The sequence below is a fragment of the Staurois parvus genome, unplaced genomic scaffold, assembly GCF_062004578.1.
Source record: "Staurois parvus isolate SC_StPar_1 unplaced genomic scaffold, SC_StPar_1.0 ptg000294l, whole genome shotgun sequence".
NCBI lineage: Eukaryota > Metazoa > Chordata > Amphibia > Anura > Ranidae > Staurois > Staurois parvus.
Genome location: NW_028318090.1, coordinates 5,676,475 through 5,688,689, shown reverse-complemented (window position 1 = coordinate 5,688,689; position 12,215 = coordinate 5,676,475). Strand labels below are relative to the sequence as shown.

The window sequence follows — 12,215 nt, the reverse complement described above, 5'->3', positions numbered from 1 at the left end:
TCAATCTGTGTAAAAAAAATTATATATAAAGTTCATTTGGGTGCAGCATTACATGACAGTGCAATTGCCAGCCAGTGCTAAATAGCAAAAAAATGGTGTGGTCATGAAGGGGGTAAAACCATTCGGAGCTCAAGTGGGTAAAAAGGGTTTTTACTCAAGAGATAAAACTTAAAATTTCATCACTTTACAAAACTCTTGTTTGGCCACATCTTGAGTATGTCATCCAGCTTCAGTCGCCAATCCTCAGGTAGGATGGGTTTGAACTGGAGAGAGTTCAGTGAACAGTAACAAAGCTAATAAGGGAATCTTGAGGAGTTATATAAAAGGAACAATTACCAACATTAAATGTACTCTCTCTGGAGAAGAGGTGCTTAAGAGGGTATATCATCACAATATACAAATCATTGAGGGACTCCAGCTTTGGGAAGAAACTATTTAATCTAAGGTCCTCAAAAGAAGACACATGGCCACACATTGAAGCTGGACGAGAAGCTATTCAATCTTAACCTGCATAAAGGGTTCTTTACTGTTACAGTGGTAAGGATGTAGAACTCCTGCCCACAGTTGGTTGTTGTGAGTGGGGAGTGTAGATATATAGAAAAAAACTTTTTACTGTGTATTTTAGTGAACACAATCTACAGGGATATGGAAAATTGTAGTGACACACACACACACTCAGGATAAACTGAATTGACTGGTGTCTTATTCAACCTTGCTAAATATGTAACTACGCCATTTTCTATTGTCAAAGCCACATCCTTGGGATAAGAATAACAATTTATTTATTTCAGGTACTTATATAGCGCCATCAATTTACGCAGCGCTTTACATATATATATATATATATACACTGTAAATGTACATTCACATCAGTCCCTAACCCTCAAGGGGTGTACAATCTAAGGTCCCTAACTCACATTCATACATATGCATACTATGGACAATTTATACAGGATGCAATTAACCTACCTGCATGTCTTTGGAGTGTGGGAGAAAACCAGAGTACCTGGAGGAAACCCATGCAGGCACAGGGAGAACATGCAAACTCCAGGCAGGTGGTGCCATGGTTGGGATTTGAACCAACGACCCTAGTACTGCCAAGCAGAAGTGCTAACCACTAAGCCACTGTGCCGCCCAACAATGATTATTTGACTGAACAAAAATGGGTGGATGAAGGTTGTAGTAAAATGATCTACAGTTTCCGATTTCTTCATTTATGCATATCCTAACATTCTATTTAGATACTAGAAAGTGGTAAAATGTTGAGGTATGATCCAACTACCCTTAATTAGCTATAAGCTTGCAAAACCCACCCAATGGTACCTACCCTTTCTGTTGGTTTCCGAGGGTCCCAAAAGTTTGGCCTTGGTAAACACCAAATACTGACATCCAGCTGATATCCTTAGACCTACTCTTTCCTTCCTCTTTTGCCTCAGTTTTGGTCACTGAGGACACTCATAACATTAACATGCCAATCATGACTCATGAAAGTCAAAAAGAGGCAAAGAAGTCTGCAATGGCATACTAGATGACTTTGGGTTTTGAAGCTGCTGGGGAGCTCTGGAACCCAACTGAATAAATGCATAGACTCCTATGAGTATGTCCACTGAGATTCCATTGCCACATCACAAAAAAGGTGAACCTGTGTGGCTATGGACATATTCTTAACAAGCAGTAAATGAACTTAAAAGCAAGCACTCATTGACCTTTGTAGCTGCAGTCACTGTGGGGCAGCACTCATTTTTGTAACTTAGAAGGGTGGAAGGTTGCCAAGACACTGCTGAGAGAGAGAGAATAAAATGTGATAAAGTCACTATGAATCTGATTATACCCAACCAAATTTCCTTTTTTGTGAACTTTGAGGATTTGTGTCTGCAGCTACAGAGGTCAGGGATGGATAGTTTTAAAACATATTTACTGCTTAGTGAGAACTAGTAAATACTTGAATGTCCATAGCTTGGCTACAGGTTCACTTTAAATATACGTACTTTCTTGGCTGTGCTGCAGGACATAATGCAGCAAGTTTTTACATGATTAAAGATGGACGGAGGAGTCCCCTGCCCATTTTTTAACCTCCCTGGAGGTATTCCCGAGTGTAGCTCGGGGTAAAGTTTCAGTACCACAAGCGGTAACCCCGAGCTACACTCGGGCTTACCATGCGGCGCTGCTCCGGGATCCCTCGATCACTTACCTTGTCCTGCGCTCCCGCGATATCCCTCCTGCAGTGTCCCCTGTAATGTCCTCCGGCGGATGCCCGCATCTGTCATCTGGGTTTCGTCCCCTGCGACATCGGGACGTACGGGGACGGAACGGCGGGAAATTTGAAAATGACAAAAAGTGACATTCACTAAATTCACTAAAATAACATAGTAAAACATTACTGTATCAAACCATTTCACATACATTTTGTCCCGAGTGCTTTGTCCTGTGCCCTGCCTGCATTTTTACTGTTCTTTCTGCCTGGAAACTGAGAAACGTCCACGCGTCCAAAAAGCGTTCCCTTTATGTAAAAATCGGTTTTAGACCAGCTAGAGAACAGCGATAGTAAATCAGAACCACTTGCAGAATTGAGTGATAATGATTCGTGGGGAAATTCGTCATCAGGCACTGAAAACGATTCTGCGACTTTGCTCAGTGATGTGCGAACTTGGCGCTCTATTTCAAATTTCAATGTTTTTGGTTTGATTATATTTTTGAATGAAATGTATTATTATATTATTATTTTTTATGATTATTTATTAAATTATAATTTATGCTTTCGTGTTTCAAATTTTAACATACCCGGGATGTTTACTAGACTCTTGTTCGGACAGATTTCAGTGAGTTATTCCTAGAAATTACAGGCCTACAATAAAAAAATACATATTTCCATGCAAAAAAATGTACTGCTTTGAGCACAGAAATATGGACATAATCAGACCGCTAGGGAGGTTAAAGAAGACATCTGCCCACTTATGACACAGCCCAGTGTTCACTATGTATAGACATCAAGTTCTACTGTATGAACGTGCTATTTATACAGATATCATTTAGATGCCATGCCCCAGGCATTTAAATGGTAGGTTGTTATAAATACATTAAACAAGATATAAGGAGTTCTGCTTTTCTATTTGTATAAATGATTATTTATGATGCCTCCATTTTTAGCTCAGTGCTTACCATGCACTTTCCTGCACGAATGAAGACTTGAGCAATGTCTACAGTAAGATGGGCTCATTACTCATGGTGGAGTGATGTACTTGGCTGCGCTGCCACTGGTCTGTTTCCTATTTATTGTGTACTGCATTCCAGAACGCCGATGATTCATAGATTTCTTTTTATTCCTGCTATAAAGACCTACAACATAATAGTGTTCACGGATGGAAAGTGAAGGCTTTATCTGATTGTTTATAATTCCATTTCATGATCTATTAAACAGGTGGGTGTAAACAATTATGATTAGAACAACAAATTAGTAATAACTTGCAGAGGTATTCTATCTGTTCTAGTAAAGGTTGATTTTTCTTCTTAGCCAGCTACTGTGCGTACTCGGGTTGTTTTATTTCCGATTGTCTGGTCTAAGCCCTGTCAGGTGGGGAAAGATGAGTATGTAGTACAGTATGCACTTACAGTGTCTAGCTGTATGTGAGATCACATCACTAAATACTGTATAATGTCATTTCATGGGGTGTATAAATAAAGGCATAAGGAGGGATTTACTAAAACTGGTGCACTGAGAATGTGGTACAGCTGTGCATGGTAGCCAATCAGCTTCTAACTTCAAAACAGTAATATAGTGCAGCACTAAATAGGTGTAATTCAAGTCACTGTTAGATTCAATATGTAGTTAGTACAATGAAATAATGCCGGTAAACGTCTCTTTCTTTACGGTGCTCCCAGTAAGAGGACAAAAGAACAATTTATGCGCTTACCAGAAGCGCATAGATCATGCTCATTGATATATGCAAGACAATGGGAAAAAATCATAAAAAAGAAAACTAATGCAGCCACCACATCTAATAATTAGTAAGCTGCAATATATTATATTTTTAGTTTGGGGTTTAATACTGCTTTAAATGTTGACAGCCCACTTATTTAGGAGCTAAAAGGTAATTATATTTTAGATAAAGATATTTCAGACCATAATTGGTACATACGGTTAAAATGCATTCATGCATTCAATGACCCGAACAACCTCAGACCCATCTCCCTGCTCCCATTTACATCTAAACTCCTCGAGCGCCTAGTCTACACCCGCCTATGCTCTCACTTCAACGACAACAACCTCCTCAATCCCCTACAGTCTGGCTTCCGTCCCCTACACTCCACCGAAACTGCCTTACTCAAACTCTCCAACGACCTGCTAACCGCCAAAGCTAATGGCCACTATTCAGTGCTCCTACTCCTTGACCTCTCTGCGGCCTCAGAGATTCTGCTCTCTCCTGGCTCTCATCCTACCTGTCACAACGCTCTTTCAGCGTTACCTATAATGCTACCACCTCCCTCTCACTCCCCCTCTCTGTTGGGGTCCCTCAAGGCTCTGTCCTCGGGCCCCTTCTCTTCTCCATCTATACCTCCTCCCTTGGCCAACTCATACACTCTCACGGCTTCAACTACCACCTCTATGCCGACGACACACAAATCTATCTCTCAACCCCCCACCTCACCCCCTCGGTCTCCGCCCGAATCACACACCTGCTGAGCGACATATCAGACTGGATGTCGCTCCACTTTCTTAAACTGAACCTCTCCAAGACCGAGTTTCTTGTCTTCCCCCCAGCCCGGACACCACCCCCCATTGACTTCTCTATCACATCCAAAAACGCTACCATCAAACCCGCCCCGCAGGCCAGAGTACTTGGTGTCATTCTGGACTCCAACCTATCCTTCCAGCCCCAAGTCCAATCTTTAACAAACTTGTGCAGACTCCACCTCCGCAACATCGCCAAAATCCGCACGTTCCTAACCCCAGAAACCACTAAACAACTCATCCTCTCCCTCATCATATCACGACTCGACTACTGCAACTCTCTCCTCACTGGCCTGCCTCGCCGCTGGCTATCCCCGCTTCAGTCGATCCTGAATACGGCTGCCAGACTAATTCACCGTCTCCGCCACTCCCCTCTGCCAATCCCTCCACTGGCTTCCGATTGCACAACGGATCAAATTCAAAATCCTAATGCTGACGTACAAAGCTGTCCACCATACTGCCCCAAACTACATCACTGACCTAATATCCAAGTACCGCCCAGCACGCACACTCCGCTCCTCACAAGACCTCCTTCTCTCTAGTTCCCTGGTCTCCTCCTCCCATGCCCGCCTCCAGGACTTCTCCAGGGTGTCACCCATCCTCTGGAACTCCCTGCCCCAACCCATCAGATTATCACCTACTCTCCTCTCCTTTAGGCGCACCCTGAAAACCTATCTCTTCAGGGAAGCCTACCCCACCCCCTGCTAACTTGCCGACCTCCTCCACTCATCCTACCACTCCATCCCTCACAGCTATCTCCTCCTGTGCCACCATTCCCTCCCTCCTAGATTGTAAGCTTGAAAGAGCAGGACCCTCAATCCCCTCATGTTTTGCATTGTATTGGTATTGTTCTGTCACATGTTCTGTCCCCCTTTGTAATGTACAGCGCTGAGCGAACTATTGGCGCTTTATAAATACTGTATAATAATAATCGCATTTGCATTGAAATTAAAATTTTTGTCAAGGTAAATATTTTTTCTACTTTTTTGATGCAGTGGGAAAGCATTAGGACTCCTTTAGAGCATTTACAACAATCTGCTATCAAGGCTCCACTAGAGAGATTAGAAATAATATATAGTGTACAACAATGTACCAATATATTGCAATAAACAAATACGCATATTATACAACAGTGGTCTCCAAACTGTGGCCTGCGAGACAGATACAGCCCTTTGCTCTCTTTATTCAGCCCTTAGGGCACTATTCCTCCCACTGACATCAACGATGGAGCAATATTTCTTCCACTGAAATAAACAATGAGGCACTATTTCTCTCACTAATACTAAGGATGGAGCACTATTATTCCGCTTACTGACCACAGGCACTATGTACATTTACTCCCATTGACCACAACGCCTGAGAAACATCTACTCCCATTGATGCTGGGGTATTTCCTACTCCCACTGGCCACAGTCTAGCTCCCAAAGTCTAAAGGACAGAAAACTGGTAAACATTGTTTAGAATGTTTGGAGACCCTTGTTATAAAGGAATAGCATACTATACAAATGTGTAGACCAGGGGTGTCCAACCCATGTCCCTCAGGCCACATGTGGACCCAGAGAGTTTACCATGCGGCCAGTCTGGAGGGACACCAGGAATGCCATGCAAGCACAGCAGCCACAGCGGCTAACACAAACAAGCCCATCTGTAGGGATGCCATGCAAAACATAGCAGCCTTGGCAGCCTACATTGACAAGCTAGGCAAATGCACGGCTGGAGAGATGCCAGGGCTGCCATGTTTTCAATAGCACTGGCAGATAGGAAATGCAGTTAAGTAAATACTGCATGGTCAGGTCTATGGGGGTGCTAGGGTGGGCTGTGTAGGGGGAGGTCTTTTAATTTTTTTTATTGATTGTATATTACTTTAATTTATTTTAAACCTTTTTTTTCACCAACTTTATGGCTAATGGCCCCCTATGTAAAAGCATCATTGAAATCATAGGTCTTCTTTAAGATGACATCTGGAGTCTATTAGAACCCTAATGTCACCTCTGCACCCCACAGAGATCATGCTTGATTGCCTTCTTTCCTGGAAAGCAATGCTGGGAAATGACAGTGCTGAACCCTGAAGTGACTAAATGCTCCTCGGTTTACTCAGGATGTTCATTAATGTTAATCCATTTTACCCGCCAACACCTGCCGTGAGCATCCAGGGCCCACAGGAGGGATATCGGAGTCAGGATATTCGAGCAGGGGTAGGGTAGTACTTTCAAAGTGTGGAAGTGATCGGGTGGCTTTACAGGCACCTGAATCACTATCAACAAAAAGACGTCAGTTGGCTTGATATATGTAAAGCATGTTTAAAAGCCTGTACTTTCCTATGCAATACAGCCAGATCATGGTTGGTGGGGGGAGCTGGCAGGGTGCTGTACATTGATTATTAAAAACACCACAGCACTATGCCTCGGTACTGTTCTGAAGAGCCCTAAGCCCTGATGCAAACAGCGGGTTAGCTCTTAGGAAGAGATAAACTAATTTCAAAATGGCCTGATGGGTGGATATCAGTCTGGAGGAGTGGCTGTCCCTAGGCAGACTACATTTGCCTGCTGAGCACCCTGGGTAACACCCACATGTGATGCTGAACCTCCATGATTGAAAGAACTGAAATCCAATGAGCAACAGGGGCAGACCAGAGACAGTCAGGCTAGGGAGCAGGGGCGGACTGACCATTTGGAAACTCGGGCACTGCCCGAGGGCCCAGGGTCAGTAGGGGGCCCCATGAGATGCTCCTGGTACATTTTTCATAGGCTTTTTTGAGTTTGGGCAAGAACACAGGGGCCCCATGATCCCCTATTGCCCGGGGGGCCCCATGAGTTGTCAGTCCGCTCCTGCTAGGGAGTAAAGTATTAGATGAGGATGGAAGTCCTCCACCCAGGGAATGAGGTGGGCTCCCTCCGACTTGCTGCAGCTTCTAATGCACACTGTGAATAGTTCACAGTGCACAGTGAAATCAGAGTAAGCAATTTCAGTACAGGAGAGGAGTTTGTAGAGCTTTGCAAGACCGAAGGTGAGATTGGAGTTCAGCTTTAATAATGATATGTTAATACCAGGATGAAAAAGTTAAAATGTCAAATTATTAGAAAATATTTGTAGATATTTGTGTTCTTAAAGTAGATCACAGAATTATTTGTGATAAGACAGATATATACTGTATATATATATATATATATTTTTTTTTATTACTTATATCTTATTGCCCTTCTCAATTTTGAGATTTGGGTTGTTTTCAGTACCTTGAGAATGAGAATCCTAAAACCTACCACAAAAAAATTTAAAACATTTTTACCTTCCAACTTGACCTTCTCAGAATTCATATTTAATAGCACCATTTCGGGTTATAGATGTTTGAAAGGTATCTTCTTAGTTCCTCTTGAGTCTACAGGATGGAAAGTAAAGGAAAATCCCCCTAATGAGACACAGAGAGTGAAAAAAAATTACAGTGGAAGAGGTAACTCTCCCCTACTCTTTTCAAAATAAAATATAGATATACTTTTAGACTGTAAATTATATTTTTTCAACCTGATTTGCCTGCGTGTAAGAATAGTCTTACTCCTACTTGTCCTGATATTGTTTTGTACTTCTAAAGATATTGGTGCTATATAGGGATGAGGTTCAGGTTCACCATTTCTATAGGTTCGCGAGTTCCTGGATTCATAAAAATTCATAATTTACAAACTTTTCATTGAAAACTGCATGTTCATCAGAAATAAGGGACAACCAATAATGTAGTGCAGGTCAACTGTGCCAATAATTTGAAGGAATGGATGACCCACCTTTCTATAAAATGGTGGGCTCACAATAGTCATATTTTCAGTGTGTATTGGAGCTCTTAGGCCCTGTTTACATCTGACATTTTGAGATCTCAGGCAGAATCACTGCAATTCTGCCCACGATCACAAATCGCACTGCAATAGTGGCAAAACACACCATGCGTGTTTGTGTGCCAATAATTAACAATGGAACCTAAACATGGTGTAGTTCTGCCACAATGATAAATTGTGCTGCAATTGTGGCAAACCGCATCATGCAAAGCTTCTCATCCAAAAGAAGCTCCTGCCGCTGCAGTGCGATCTGGGTTCGCAGGCAGAATCACAGCAGAACCTTCTATGCCTTCAGGCTGATTTCAATGGAAAATGGCTGAGGTTTGGGTCTCCCTACAGCTCTGCACAGCCAGGAAACACACATTTTATACCACATGTTGCATTCAAAGTCAGTAAACAGTCCTTGAGCTTGGTTTTGTGATTTTATTAAAGGCGTTTAGAACCTGGATGGGGTTGAGGGGTCTATGGGATGTCCAAGGAAACTGCAAACTTGAAGACAAATGCTTTAGCAACTCTGTACAGATATGGATAAAGTAGTCTCTCCTTTAAGAGCATTCCAGCTGTGGTGTACCTCTTCAGACCCCAGATTAATCCTCTCTTACCCAGCTGCATTGAGGGTATTCCATGAACAAGGGGGCCCAAAAACTGCCAATTTAGCACAGCAGCCCTGAATGAGAAGATAGTTTGGTTTGCCACCTGATTGCCGTCTCCCCTTATCTGGCCCAGGGGGTGTAAGAGTGCTCACATTGTTCCAATAGCTCAATGGATTGGTGGCTGCCTTCATGACTTTCGCTGGGCTGGCTCCTTCCCTGCAGCTCAAGATTGTCCTCCTTTGTAGACGGTGGTACAGTGGACATCCTCTTCTCCAGAACCTGCCTGCAGGTAGGTGCCTTCCCTGGGCCCACTCACATGCTCCACTCTCCAGCCTCTCACTCCATCTTCCACCTGACACTGCTCCTCCTGCTGATCAGGCTCTCTCATACTTAAGGGCCATCCTGGCCCAAAGTTCAGCCTCCTGCTTGGGGATTGGCCAAGATCCCTTAAGTATTGCAGATCCGCCCCTCCTCACCCCCACCCACTGCCTTCTAGAAACTTTTTAAGCTTCTAGAACAGGGGGAGGTATCAGGGAAGTGGCCTGCAGAGCCCTCAGCCCTGACCCAGAATAACCTGGTTGACTCATCCCAGGCTGCTATTCAGCCTCTTCCTTAAAAAACTAACTAGCTTCCCTAGCTAAACCTGAGGGGCACTACAGTTAAATAAATAAAAAAATATTCCCCTATTGGAAAAATTGGATCACGCCTTATAAACTTTTTTGCCTTTTTCTGGATCAACAGTAATTGAGGGTTCACTCAGAATTTAAGGCTTTTTACATTTATTTATTTTACCTTTTGGTTGAACTATGTAAATCTTCCTGTAGCTTGCTGGAAAAATTTTGCTTTGAATACTGGCTTTACATGGGCACCAAAGCACCGATCTGGTATTTTCAGAGTTTGGGTGACACCACACTGAAAGGATACAGAAATGCACACAGTGGATGTGTGAGGTGGTAAGATGAAAGAACACAGAAATACATGATGACAGATCAATGCAGATAAACTACAAGTGTCAACAGATCAACAGCAGGTCTCTGGGAGCAATGACAGCAGGGAATCTATTGTGCTGCAGACTATTCAGAAATGCCATTATAAACTACCTGGTACTGTCATCATGGTAACAGTACTTTCTGCACTGAACGCCTCATAATTTCCATCCAGCCAATGGGATTGACTTATTGCTTTTACCTGATGTTTCTACAGAGCATTATATCAATTTACAGGCATCCCCTGCAAGAGGAATTTCACTTTTAATCAGATGTGTTGAACCCCTGTAGCACGCATAAAGGGGTGTTTAGCTTGAAATGTTTTTCCAGCACTAAATCTAACTGGGTAAAATGAAGTCAGATACTCTTTGTTTGCAGTGAATTTTAAAAAGTGCTGACAGGGCCTACATCAGTATCAACAGAGCAGAAGATTTTCATATTTCAAACTTTGCTAAACTCCTCACAGAGGGTAATTTAGTAAACTTGAGAGAGCAAATTCTGGTGCAACTTCACACAGAAACCAATCAGCTTCCAGGTTTTATTGCCAAAGCTTAATTGAACAAGCTAAAGTTAGAAGCTGATTGGCTACCATGCACAGCTGACACCAGATTCTGAGTGAACTAGTTTTAGTAAATCAACCCCCCAGTGTCTATAGTTTATCAGGATGGTTCATATCTCCAACACATGTGCAATTTTGCTTTAAACAAAAAGTATCAAAGTGTTTGGAGTTTAGAGTGATACAAAGATATTTGCATCGGCAAAGAGAGAATAAATAGTGATTTCCCCTCAATTCCTGCAGAATAAATAAATGAAAAGTAACTATACCCTGCTCACCTTGGTTTGCCAAGTACCGTAATAAAGAGAATTTGAAATAAAATCACATCATTTTCTTATTTATTACTGTATATGCGTGATATATATATCACACACATACAGTACATATATACAGTATATAATGTGTATATATAGATATGAATTTGAATCACGTTTGAATTATCCTTTCTAGAGGGCATCCAACAGGTGGGGGCAATTCTACTTAACAATTTCAGTTACTGTCCTCATTATAATGTGAAAAAGGATTCACCCACTGCCATTTTTATTATTGTTATTATTATAAAACAGGATTTATATTGTGCCAACAATTTGCGCAGCGCTTTACAATATAAAGGGAGACAGCACAATTAAAATACAATTCAAAACAGAAGGATTGGGAGGTCCCTACTCATGGAGTTTACAATCTAAAGGGATTCCTTGATGTATACAAAATAGGACTTGAGACAATTATTTTTAGTATATTTTTGCAGCACTATTTTTTTTGTCATCAGAGCTTTTTCTTTTTGTGTTTGCAGTTATGTTTTTGGATGAGCAGCCACATCTTTTATTTATTCATATTTATAACAAATGAATTATTATTAATATATATCAAATAAAAAGGTGCAGTGCTAAAAGCATATATAAAATTATTAATGTCCATAAATGAATTAATATGCCAAATTATAAAGTGTCAGTCTGTGCAGATCTGGGTAAGAGATAACAGTAGAATCCAAATAATGGTGCTCCAAAAAGTGTGGTAAAATTACGCACTCACCAGATGCGTAACGTAAATACGCATTGTATATATGTGTAGAGGTCCCCTTTAGGATCTGGATAAGGTCCTGCTTCAGGATGATCCTCCCTCTAGATCTGGTGGTGCTGTCAGGGATTCACGGGAAAGTACAGGATCCAGCTGACCAGAGATCCTTTTAAAGGATGGACGGGTATAGGTGTCAGCTTTAAGGAACTCCCCTCTCTGGATACTGATGGATGGCTGGATCAGGATGGGCTCTAAAAATAAATAGCTCCACGCAGGAGACCATATAGGATGCCCATAGTGTAGTAGGCTGAATGATAAATGATTTATTTAATAAATAAAGGAATTTGCAAATTCAAGGTTAAAATTCAAGCACTTTTTGGAGCACCATTATTTGGATTCTACTGTTATCTCTTACCCAGATCTGCACAGACTGACACTTTATAATTTGGCATATTAATTCATTTATGGACATTAATAATTTTATACAGTGGGGCAAAAAAGTATTTAGTCAGC

The 12,215-nt window shown here is 41.8% G+C and overlaps 1 long non-coding RNA gene across 1 annotated transcript in view; it reads right to left on the bottom strand.

Annotated features, from left to right (window-relative positions):
• LOC149458114 (uncharacterized) overlaps positions 1-10,052 on the bottom strand; it is a 39,749-nt gene extending 29,697 nt beyond the window's left edge. The window contains exons 1-2 of the long non-coding RNA XR_016313515.1: positions 9,936-10,052; positions 8,016-8,135 (exon numbers count right to left, since the gene is read on the bottom strand). This is a non-coding gene — a long non-coding RNA (uncharacterized LOC149458114). The remainder of the gene's footprint in view (positions 1-8,015; positions 8,136-9,935) is intronic.
• Between the last annotated feature and the right edge of the window lie 2,163 nt (positions 10,053-12,215).